This window comes from Octopus bimaculoides, chromosome 12 (genome assembly GCF_046866305.1).
Source record: "Octopus bimaculoides isolate indiv1 chromosome 12, ASM4686630v1, whole genome shotgun sequence".
Lineage (NCBI taxonomy): Eukaryota > Metazoa > Mollusca > Cephalopoda > Octopoda > Octopodidae > Octopus > Octopus bimaculoides.
In genome coordinates this window covers 58953678-58965959 of record NC_142939.1, presented here as the reverse complement: position 1 = coordinate 58965959, position 12282 = coordinate 58953678, and the positions used below count along the sequence as shown (strand labels likewise).

The 12282-nt window shown below is 35.6% G+C and overlaps 1 protein-coding gene across 9 annotated transcripts in view; it reads right to left on the bottom strand.

Moving 5' to 3' along the window:
- The window catches only part of LOC106883607 (tripartite motif-containing protein 2), a 213204-nt gene extending 205714 nt beyond the window's left edge, over positions 1-7490 (bottom strand). For all 9 annotated transcript variants that reach the window (XM_089361113.1, XM_014934695.3, XM_089361109.1 and 6 more), the window contains exon 1: positions 7260-7490. The gene's annotated coding sequence lies outside the window, so the exon portion shown is untranslated. The remainder of the gene's footprint in view (positions 1-7259) is intronic.
- Between the last annotated feature and the right edge of the window lie 4792 nt (positions 7491-12282).

The following is a 12282-nucleotide window of genomic DNA, read 5'->3' as shown; positions in this document are numbered from 1 at the left end:
AATGGAGAAATTGAAAGCGTATGATCAGAAGACTACGCATTCTGTGCTTATTCAACAAGGAAGACACTGAGAGCTTGAACTACTTTGAGTTAGACAAAGAGTAGAACTTCGTTTTTACGCTCGCTTTTCCTTGTCGGTATGAGTTAGAGATGACTTTTCAAAGCAGTGTTATGGTTCAATGTTATGTTCTTCCTAATGCCAACCGTTGCCCCTGGCAACACGCGATACAGCATACTGCCACTAAAAACTGGTATAGACACTCTGATAAGTCATCAAGGTAAATCCTAAACACCAGAAGATAGTTTTAATAAACTAGAAGGTTAAAGAAAAAAATAACTAACTATCGTATTTAAAAGAAGTGCAGCGTTACTGACATTTAACTCTATGAACCTCCAAAGATCAAAGAGAATGATATTGATCCTCGCTCTATCACTACAATACTTTAATGTTTGTGTCCATGTTAGCAAAACAACGACGCCAGCAAGACTTATGTATAAGGGAGAGAAAGGAAGAGATAGGGGAGAAAACGTGTGTGTATATTTATTACACACATGCATGCACGTCAGCTTATATGTATATTTATTATGTGTTACTGTTGCACCTATGTCTTTATAACAGTTACTAGAAGCAATGTGTAGGAGGCAATGAAAAAAGAATCTAATCAATAACGAGTTGCGCTATTTGACACCATTAGTCTTAATCACCATTACTGCACTTATTTTATTACCAGGGTGAGTGAGGGTAGAGTGACAGAAAAGGTAGAGTACTGTATCCTGTGCCGTTCCTTTAACATGAAATCCTATTCAGGTTGATTTTACAATTCATCCCCCTAGGATTGATAAAATAAACACTAATCATGCAATCATCTATTGAACGAATTTATAGCACATACATCTTTCCTTAATCTCGAGTTAATGCAAGAACACTATTATTATTTCTTTTATTATCCACAGGAGAATAAACCCCCACACTTTATATCTGTCGGTCTACTGTCTCCCTCACCCGTCGCCCTGGTGGCAAAAAACTACTACTACTACTACTACTACAGCCAGCTGACAGAATCACTAACCCACCGAACAGAGGGAATTAGCGGCATTTCTTCCAGACTTTACATCCAGAGTTCAGTCCCACTGCGTGGCACCTTGGGCACGTGTTTTCTACTACAACCCCGGGCCGACCAAAGTGGATCTAGTAGACGTAAACTGAAAGAAGTCTGTCCTGTGTATGTGTGTAACTGTTTGTCCCCACCACCGCTTGACAACCAGTGTTGGTGCGTTTACGACCCCGTAACCTAGCAGTTCAGCAAAATAAGTACCAGGCCTAAAAAGGATAAATATCGGGAGACGAAAGTGCTCCCTTCCAGCAAATTTGTTGAAAGGTAGATTGGAGTATTGCGAACTTGGACCGAGTGAACGAACCTGCTGTGAACACGCGCCCATAAATTAGAGACAGACAACCGAGAGAAAGGGCACTTGCCCTAGTAGTCAGGGTGACCATGCTTTAAGGGTTTTCCACGAGTAGTCCACGGAATTTTTCCTTTGGTTTTATTGTTTACTTTTCTTTTTGGCTAATCTTCGCGTTTAGTTTGTGCGTGTGTGTGAGTATGTGTGTATGATCTCACGCTATATCGCTCGGTACCATCCTCGATCAGTGTTATTAAAGAAAGCTTTATTATAAATTAATGAGGCGGAGAGCTGTCAGAATCGTCACTGCGCCAGGCAAAATGGTTAGCGGCATTTCTTCCGGCTCTTTACGGTATCAGTTCAAATGCCGTCAAGGTCGACTTAGCTTTCCATTCCTTAGGAATCGACAAGTACCATTTGAACATTGGGGGTCTTTGTAATCGACTTCTCCCTCCCCTTAAAAGTGCTGGCCCTGTGCCAAAATTAGAGAGAATTATAATTGTGTCGTGTCTGGAGAGGCAGCTACCTTAATGTAACATACAAACCGGTTCAATTTCCACTCATTTATCTATTTATTCATTCCAGAAAGCTTTTTCGTCGCCACATCTGCGACCGTATCAATGGATTTTGACTTTGACCGTCCTTTATTGAAGCTGTGTTCCTTTTTGTTTTGTTTTTTTATTAAGGCACAACAAAATTTGTTTCAACACACGAATTCACATAAGGAATCTTGCATACCAGATACAAAAATCAAATTATCATAATTATTATTCATCTAAATCAGTGGTTCCCAACCAGGGTCCATATGACCCACGGGGGTCCAAGCGACCAAAATAGTAAATTGGAGATCCATAGTAGTATTTAAAGAAGCATGAAAAGTTTTGATTTAAATTTATGTAATGCAAGAAACGGCTAGGTTTCTTTCCCTAACATCTTACATGGTTCAACTTACACAAGTTAATGAGTAAATAACAAAATGGGAATTTTGAAAGAAATATCGGTTAATGCTTACTATTGTAAACATTAACCGAAATGGTTAATATCTATAAAATTAGTTTTTAAACATCGAATGGTTATGGGGGTCTGCCAGATTTTTAAAAAATGGTTGAGAAACAGTTTACTGGCAGTGAACAAACCAAAGAGAAAGTAGTCATAACTGTTCCGTGGTCTGGAAATCGTAGCCAAATTCACTCTAACCGCACCCTGCCATTTAAAAAAGGAAAGGACGTTGTAATACCTAGACCTACATTGTTCAATGAGACGAGATGGCCATAGATGGAATGCTTTTGATCATATGCCTGTTCAATCAGGACTAACAGGTTGAGGAAAGGTGCTAAACAATAACAACTAGCTAGCAGCGGCTGATGGGCAACATAGATCTATACACACCATATTTGTATGGTGTGTGATTCAAGCACTGAATCTAGCCTAACATCAATTTCTATTTAGCTCGGCTCGTCTTTATACCACAGCTGAATGACATTTCGGTAAACAACAGTTGCTGTCCATTTTTTTTTCTCTCTTTTCTTCTTATTCAAGACGAAATATACTTAGATGAATCGAATCTGTATATAACTAATACAGACATACCTCAACACACGTCGCTTTGAGTTACATCTTTTTTCGACTTCAGTTGTTTTTTTTTTTTTTATCCGGTTTTGAATTTGGATTTTTAATATGGTTTTGCATTATATACATACGTGTTATATGCAAAAAAAATAAAAGTCAACTTCGATCGATTTATCCGACTTAATGTCGGTCTCACCGAACATATTTAAAAAACATAAAATTTTTAAAAACTAAAACTCAAGTGGTAAATCAAATAAAATACGTGGAAATATGTACAAACCATTTAATAAAACAGATGTAAGCTAATAATTTTCTTTAATGTTTTTCGTGTTAAGTCGTTTTTTTTCAGTCAAGTCTTGGAACCGACGTAAGTTGAGGTATATGCGCGTAAGTTGAGGTATATCGGGGTTTGACCGACCGAAATGACAACAAGATGGTTGGTTTACCGGTGTTGCATATCTGCCTTTCCTCTTGCAACACATTCCGCTCGGCATTATTATTGTACCTAAGACTAAGAGGCCTGATTAGCTTGGGCTATCATTCCTTAGTCCCGACACTCATTCTGTTTTTTTATATGCAGTTTTTATGTCTTACTTGTTTTAGGCATAGAGAGGGTTGGGTTTTCTCAATTCATTAAACCGCTGTAAGTAAAATTACCTATCGACAGGTGCACAACACTAAAACTCAAGGCCCCTATGACTTCCGCAGTCAACAAGTACCCGTTTCTTTCTCTTCTTCCCTCAGCATCTTCGTGGTTTATCCAAGACACCATATGTATATATATATATATATATATATATATATATGCTTATATGTACAACTGATTTAGACGATAGACAATAGAAACCCAATGTTAGTTCGAAACTCAAAACATTCTACTGATAGTTCATAACTGTCAATTAACCTCCATCCCCATTTACAATATAAAAATACATAATATATATTAGTATGTAATGTCAATAATATATAATGTTAATGAGTCATATAGTTTATCAATCCCATTCATTGTTGTAAATATTTTTATATTTGTAAGAGCAGGGAAGACAAATCGTGAGAGACGAAAATAGAAAATACTTTTTTTTTTTTTTTCATCAAGTGCATAAAAATCTTTAAATATGAACAAACCGAATTTAATTTTATCGTTTGTATATATAAGGTTATCACATTTTTAATTAATAAGGATTATAAATGGAGGAAATACTATAGAAGTCGAACCGTTAAGAAGAGTATCAAAACTATCAGATAAGTCGTTTAAAAGAACTCGCTTCTAGAATTATATCACCATTAGAAACAATATTTAACCATCAGAAGAAAAATAAAAACCGTGGACACAGAGAAAATTTAGTTACTACACCATAAAACTGAATCGAGTATAATATTCGAGGCTAATGGTAACTGACCATCCCACTACAAACCACCGGCCCCTGAAGTTAATATAATGAGGAACTGTTTACATACACCATCATACACACACATGACTAAACATATGTATGCATATGTTTACATAATATATATATCCGTTAAGTGTTGACTATAGTAAAGATTAATAATATTTTATTTTGCAACGAGTCAGTCTCTTATTAGTCTCAGTTTCGCTGGGGCTTTCAGGCAAGTTATGACTGGCCAAAATAATATATATGAATGCGTTTGTCTATGTACATACACATAAACATTTATGTGTATTTAATTACACGTGTGTTTATTCAAATAACAAAACTAATTGCGTAATTATTAGTATATATATAGACAAATATATTAGAGAGAAAATATAACCAGATCCTTTCTGTTAAGTCGGAAACAATTAATTCTTTAGAGCTAAAAGATTAAGAGAGAAAGGCTAAACTGACAATGTAAATTTTAAAATCAATCTAGTTTGTTTCTGACATTCTGAATTAGAAACAAAAATTTGTTAAAAGAACGAAACAATGAACATAATCAAACCGCAAAAATAAATATAATAACTGGATTATCTTCAGCAAAGAAGCTATGTTCGAGCTCTTGGACAAGAATACTAACAGCATAAATATAGCGAAATTTGCTCACAAATACTAATTAAAATTATAAATGAAAGAAGCAGTTATAGGTGGGGAAGATCGGATGACTACCGAGGTATAGATCATTTATGGAAATGTCTTAAACACTTTCTTTACTGTAGAGATAATATATCACTAGAATCGACTTGTCTTCTCTAAGTCAAAACAGAATACCAGTAATATATAGAGGTTGATTAACTAGCACTCTCTCTCTCTCTCTCTCTGCAACTATTTCGCTATCTTCCTTTGCTTGTGCTCGGTCGGGCAATGCAATATCTTCATCGGATTGAAATTGCATATAAAGAATTATGTAGAAATAAAACACAAATAAAGAAGACTTTGTGCAATCCCCTTCCAGATATAAAAAACATATATATATATATTATAAATGATAAATATTATCTCAAGCGAAATTGTCATAAATATGCAGGTAGCAGCTCAGCTGATGAAGTTATTTTTGTTTTGTTTTGTTTTTTGTTTTTACTCGGTGGAAAATAACTAAGTACAAAAGATGAATGATTCTTTAATAAGTTCTATCGTATTTTATATGCATTCATAGAAAAAAAAAAGGTGGCAATAAAATAATAAATCATCTGATCGAAGAGGGAAAATTTATCGAAGGAAAAATAGAACAAGATATAAAGGGGACGAATTTTTAGATTGATAATGATATCATCAAGTAGATTCCACATAATTAAAGGAAATTTTCAATCATATCTTGTGCCTAATTTAGGTAGGACACGATGTTATTTTACCTTTATTTGCGAGCAAGAAGGATTAATAAATACAACTTAAGGTTAAATTTAAAAGCAAATATATATATACACACACACGTTTATTCTAACGTCTTCATATTTGACTTATCTTTTGCTTTTTGCAACGAGAATTATGAAATCAATGTCTCGTCTTAGTGTCTAAAATATAAAATGACAACACTACCGACAAGACAAAAGAGAAAGGAGGAGAACAGACCCGGCTGAAAATAAAAATAATTAACAACTGTCTAACTTTTCAAGATCAGTCCCCAAGAACCTGTCAAATTTCATTTGACACCTATGTGCAGTGCAGTCTCCCAAATTCTGTCAGAAGAGGATGGTAATTCAAGGTAAGGGAAATATAGCCACTGCCTTAATGAAAGGTGAGGGATGTTTCCCTAGGGGACAAATAGGTTATTTTCTATGAAAGAAAGGGGAAACATGATAATAGCAATCAATATAACGACTGAAATTAACTGCATAGTTTTCAAGCTGTTCTGGTATCGATTTGTTTGGTACCACCAGATTAATTTAGTAGGGAAATAGACTATATATATAGATATATACACGCACTAATACACACACATATAAATGTGTGTGTGCGTGCTTGAATTTAGTGTATATTTATTTACATATATTTGTTTGTTTTGGAAAATATTTGATAGCAGGCTTAATGAAAAAATCAAATAGAAGTAGTTATAGTTAATTTTTAAAATAAACGAAAAAAAAATTAAAATAGAATAATGAGAATATTTGAATAGTGAAAAATAGTTTCGGGCAATATAAATAAACTAAGCTGTTGTAGTATTTTGGCCAGTCCCTCTTAGAATATTTATAAGTTTATTGGGAATCATTTAGTTGCTAAGTGGCAATGTAACAAAACACTGATATGTATATATGTGTGTGTGTGTGTGTGTATATGTGTGTATATATATATATATATATATATATATATATATATATATATATATATATGTATATATAGTCAAACATTAAGTGAAGGATCCTTCGATGCATTTCAATAGAGCACCAACAAAAGGTTGATAGTGACTTCGAAGTTTCGGTTCAGTTGCCTTTCGTCAGACTATCATACAAAGGCAACGCAGTCGAAACTTCGAAGTTACAGCCAACCTTTTCCTCGCAACACACTTTATATACATACATACATACATACGCACACAACTTACGGTATTGAGCACTCTATATTCCAAACAGCTAAAACTAAACGGATGTATATATATATATATACATCGCGAGTTAAAAGCTTGGCTATACGGTTTCTCTATGATATCACCATCCACCTGATAACCGTTTACAAACAATAGTCATCACTAGCCGAGTACACGTACAAGATAACAATCACTTATTTATTTATTATTCATTTAAGTATAATAAACAATGGCAGGAACTACACTCGTGGGTAGCAAAATGGAATAAGAAAAAAAAGTTTAGCCTCGGAATAATTAAATAAACTGAAGAATTGATGGACGCTTGCTTACCTGGAAGTTTTTAAAAGTCTTTTTGTATTTGTTTTTTCTACTCCATAGTAATAAATAAATAACAGAATATACGTATATTAATTAATGCTTGTGTTGAATATTATGGTGGTTTAAACTAATGTTTAGAAGAAGCTGTACCAGCCGAAAGCACTGCCTGCTTTTTTTTTTTTTGTATTGCCTTGCTCCACCAACCGACTCTCCTCCACTGATTAGGTAAGCCTTTTGCTCTATAGGAGATGTAATGATAGGATTGCAGTTAATGGTTAGTAGCAGCTCTACTGGTGCTAATACTAGCGCTACTACTACTGCTGCTGCTACGACTACTACTAATGTTGATACTGAAGCAGTAGTAGTACTCTGTTGCTACAACTGTTACTATGCAGCGGCAGAAGTAGTAGTGATAGTAATAAAAAAAATGTAATGAATACTACTAACTAATGAAGTGTGAAGGGAAAATCGGATTTGGAAATAGTACTGCACACACACATATATATATATATATTTATATATATATATATATGTGTGTGTTTGCATTTGTGTGAGTGTATGTATGTGTATATATATATATATATATATATATATATATATATATATATATATATATATATATATAAAACTTGGTATGAATGAACTCTTATTCGGAATTTCTCGTTCCTGAGCCCCATGAGTCTCTCGCTCTCTCTCTCTCACACACACACACACACATAATTTTAGTGGGAGGAGTATAGACTTCTATTACAGTTTCATTCACATTTAGAATACATTATATCAATCGACTAGGCTTTTTAACTGGACCCTTATTTTACCGATCCCGGAAAATTGACTTGGGTCGGCGGGATTTGAACCCAGAATATAAAGGGCCGTAACTTATGATTCTGTCAAACTATATATTAATATTGTTTCTAATTTGGGGCAGCAATGTTCAGAGCGAGAAATTAATTATATAGACACCTTAATGCTCAACTGGTACATTTTTTTTATCAAGCCCGAAAGGGCGAAAGGTAAAGTGGACCTCGGCGGCATTTGATCGCAAATCCATAAGAAATACTGCTAAGCAATTTTTCCCGGTTTGCTGAACTATATATGTATATTAGTACTATTTCTAATACCGACACAAGGCCTAAAATATGCTTGGAAATTTGCATTGAGTGCAAATTTTGTCTTTCTTTGATAAGTACGTGCTCATCTATTCGAGCAACCATTGCTCAAATTTCTTCAATTAAAAGAAAAAAATGATTTCATTTTGAAAACCTTGTTTGAGTACAGTTTATTTAATCTTTCAATGTTGCAAAAACCTGTGTACACACGCACAAGCGTACACTGATATTGGTAACTGCTACTTTCTTTTATCGACCCCCAGAAGGATGAAAGACAAAAACTGACCTCAACGGGATTTGAACTCAGAAAGTAAAGGGCGGTAACTACTTAAATACAAACATCGTTTTTTTTTTTGTTTTTTTTTCGCACAAGAATGAAATTGATTGATGGGTGGAAACCAATATAATGTTTTGTCAACCGCCAGTTATTAATCCGAAGAAATATTTTAAATTTGGGTGAAATTGTCGAATATGTACATTAGCATGATCTGTGTGGGGCCCTTCGGCCCACATATAAACGACATGCTGGAATCCTTAAATGTCTACAAATATTCTAAATTATAGTATTTTATTGTTTATAAACTATACCATAAAACAGACGTGGTCGGAATAAACTCGTATCCGAGTAGTCAATCTGTAGCGAGTGATTGAGCTTCTTTCTCTTGGTGCGTTCGAAGGGTGCCGGTGCCTGATGTGGTTGTTTAGGCCAAAGATGGTATAGGAGAGCACGTTTAATTAGTTTTAGTTATCACCGGTTCTGTCATCGGCTCCTAAACTATTATTTACACTACACACGTAGAATCCTAGAATATCTGCAAGTATTCTAAAGTATGGTATTTTATTGTTTAACGGGGCTAATGCAGATTCGCACCTCACCTTGAAAAATGCACTGCATTAGCCCCATTATAACATAGTAATTAAGCACGCTTAATTAGTCTTTGTCATCGCCGGCTCCTAAAGTAATATTTATTCCACACATGTGGAATCCCATCCGAATGTCTACAAAAATTCTCAAGTGTGTTATTTTATGTCTGTAAAACATGCCACAAACCAGAAAACAACTCGGTCTAACTGATATTAGTAGTCACTTGTTTGTAGATTGGGTGAATGTAGTTTATCATTTATCTGTAGTGCTTCCTGTTTTGGACCGGAGTTTGCTGTGTACATACATATTCGACCATCGATATATATATTTAACTAGAATTTCTGTGTAGTAGCAGCACGAAAGGCTTGAAGTAGTAAAAGTTAGTGAATGACAACAAATGGTTTACACCCGTCGACACTAGTTTTAGAATTTCGGATTTTGTTTTGGCATTTTTTTTTTCGTAACTGCACCCAAGCTACCGGCATTTACAATAGCTGTAAAATATCTGTTTACATATTTTCCACGTTATCGTTATTAATATCATTATCGTTATTACCCGTCAATAAAAATAATACAGTTTTTGTTGTGTTTTTGCACTATTAGCACCTGTTACTACTTAATAGCAGTAGTTGATAAGGGCGCTTCTATACGGCCGTTCGACCAACTAGAAATGACAGTCAAGTCTTCCTAAAATCACATTTCTATCTTAAAAGATGTTGGATTAGTACAGGATTTAAGACACAAACAACTACAGCTTAAGGATTCAAAATAATTAAAAGTCAGTTTACTTTCAGTTTTTGTGAGATTTTCTTGTGTAATTTTTTAACAAGGGGCCTTCAAGATTTATTATACGACATAAGATGGACACATTGGATAATTTAGTCCTTATTATACAGAAAAGGGCGACATGGTCATTGTTGAAACGATGGCTTTGATGATAAATCTGCTCAATCAGGACTGAACTGAAACTAAGCAACAACGGATTTGAATACTATTTCTAGCTAGTCGTTCGACTTAACTAGAAGTAGTACTCAAATTTCCCTCACATCACACTACTATTCGAAGAAAAAAATGTCAAAATAATCAGACAGAAAGTCATGGATGAATCGTCTTTGAGGACAGATCTGTTAGATCAAATCTGACCTGGTGCTAAGCAAAACAGCAGCCTGGTTATACCTCTTGGGTATCAAAAATCTGCCGAATCTTCCGTCACGCTGTTTTCTGGTTTATGTCTCAAGACAGTCCGTGGCCATACTTGCTGGACATTGCTTTTAAGAGTTTCGTCTAATCATATTGAGCTCAGTACTTATTTATCGATCACCATTTGTTGAACCTTAAAGTTACGAGATATTAAGGGATTACCAGAAATACTAGCTTTTGACACCAGGGTAAATATTAACATTGTATAACACACACATATACTGTATAACACACACACGTGATGCGCTTCTGCAGAACTTCTGTCTACCAAATAGCATTCACATGGTATTGATCAATTCGATAAATAGCATTATGACCAATTAGATAAAAGCAAGCCGTGGTCATTATTAGTTAAAACTGAAAGGAGAAAAAAAAAAGTTCACCCAAGATGTCATTGGGATCGATCCTAAACACACAAGATTGTGAAGCAAACATCATAACCACATTACAATACCAAATGGGGAAAAAAATGACTGTTTGTTGTTTTTAACGTAGAGAAATTATTTCGATAATCTTTAACTTTTATCTTTTGCTTGTTTCAGTCATTAGACTACAGCCATGCTGGAGCACTGCCTTGAAGTATTTTAATCGAACGAAGCAACCGTAGTACTTTTTTTTTTCTTAAGCCTGGTACTAATTCCATCGGTGTCTTTTGCTGAACTGCTAGATCCAAGGCAGGTAAGCACACAAACATCGGTTGTCAAACGGTGGTGGGAGACAAACAGTTACAAAGGTAGACAAATACACAGCAGGCTTATTTCAGTTTCCATCTACCAAATCCACTTGCAAGGCTTTGGTCAGCCCAGTGCTATAGTTCAAGACACTTGCCCCAGGTGCTGCACGGTGGGACTGAACCCAGAACCACATGGTTGAATAGCAACCTTCTTATCACATAGCCACTTTAGTATGTAAAATTTTGTCATATAACTCTTCAAATAACTAGTGTTAAAAACATTTGACAGAATGCCTAGCAATGTTTGTTCCAGCTTTCGGCATTGTGAGTTCAAATCCTGTCCAAGTCAACTTGGCTCTTTTTTCTGGATGTAAAGCAGCTGTGACGGCAAAAGTGAGACATGGCTGGGTGAAGTTCAAGGAGTGTGGAGTGTTGTTATATGAGAAAAAGTTCTCATTGAAAATGAAAGGAAAGGTCTATTGGAGTTGTGTGAGAGCTGCAATGCTGTATGGGAGTGGGACATGGTGTTTGAGGGAGAGGGAGATGGCAATTTTGAGAAGGACTGAGAGAGAAATGTGTGGCGTGAGGCTGTTTGATAAGGGGAGGACTGAGGACTTGATGGGGATGCTGGGGTTGGAGGAATCAGTGGAACGGCTGGCAAGGGTGAATGGAGTGTGGTGGTATGGGTATGCGTTGAGGAGGGATGAGGAGCATGTTCTGATGAGGATTCTAGAGTTTGAGGTAAATGGACCGCAAAAGCGAGGTAGATTGAGGAAAATGTGGAGGGGACAGGTGGAGGGCGAGATTGGGAGGGTTGGCTTGAGAAGGGAGGACGCCCAAAACCGGGCAAGATGGTGTGAGGGCAATTGCTATGGCACTGAGGTATATACAGCCACCCCCATTAACAGGGACAAAACCCAGATTTAAAATGAGGAATGATGATGACAGTGTAGTGCATTGGTTGAAACTTAGAGTGTTACAGGTATCTCTTTCAGCTCTGTGCATTCTAAGTTTTCTTTCTCATATTTTCAGAAAGATAGAAAAAGGGATAAAGAAAAACAATGGGTTGATCAGGACCCAGTAAAAGTAGTAACTTGTTGGCACTCCATTGCTTACGACGTCGAGGGTTCCAGTTGATCCTATCAATGGAACAGCCTGCTCGTGAAATAGATTTTTCTAGATGTCACT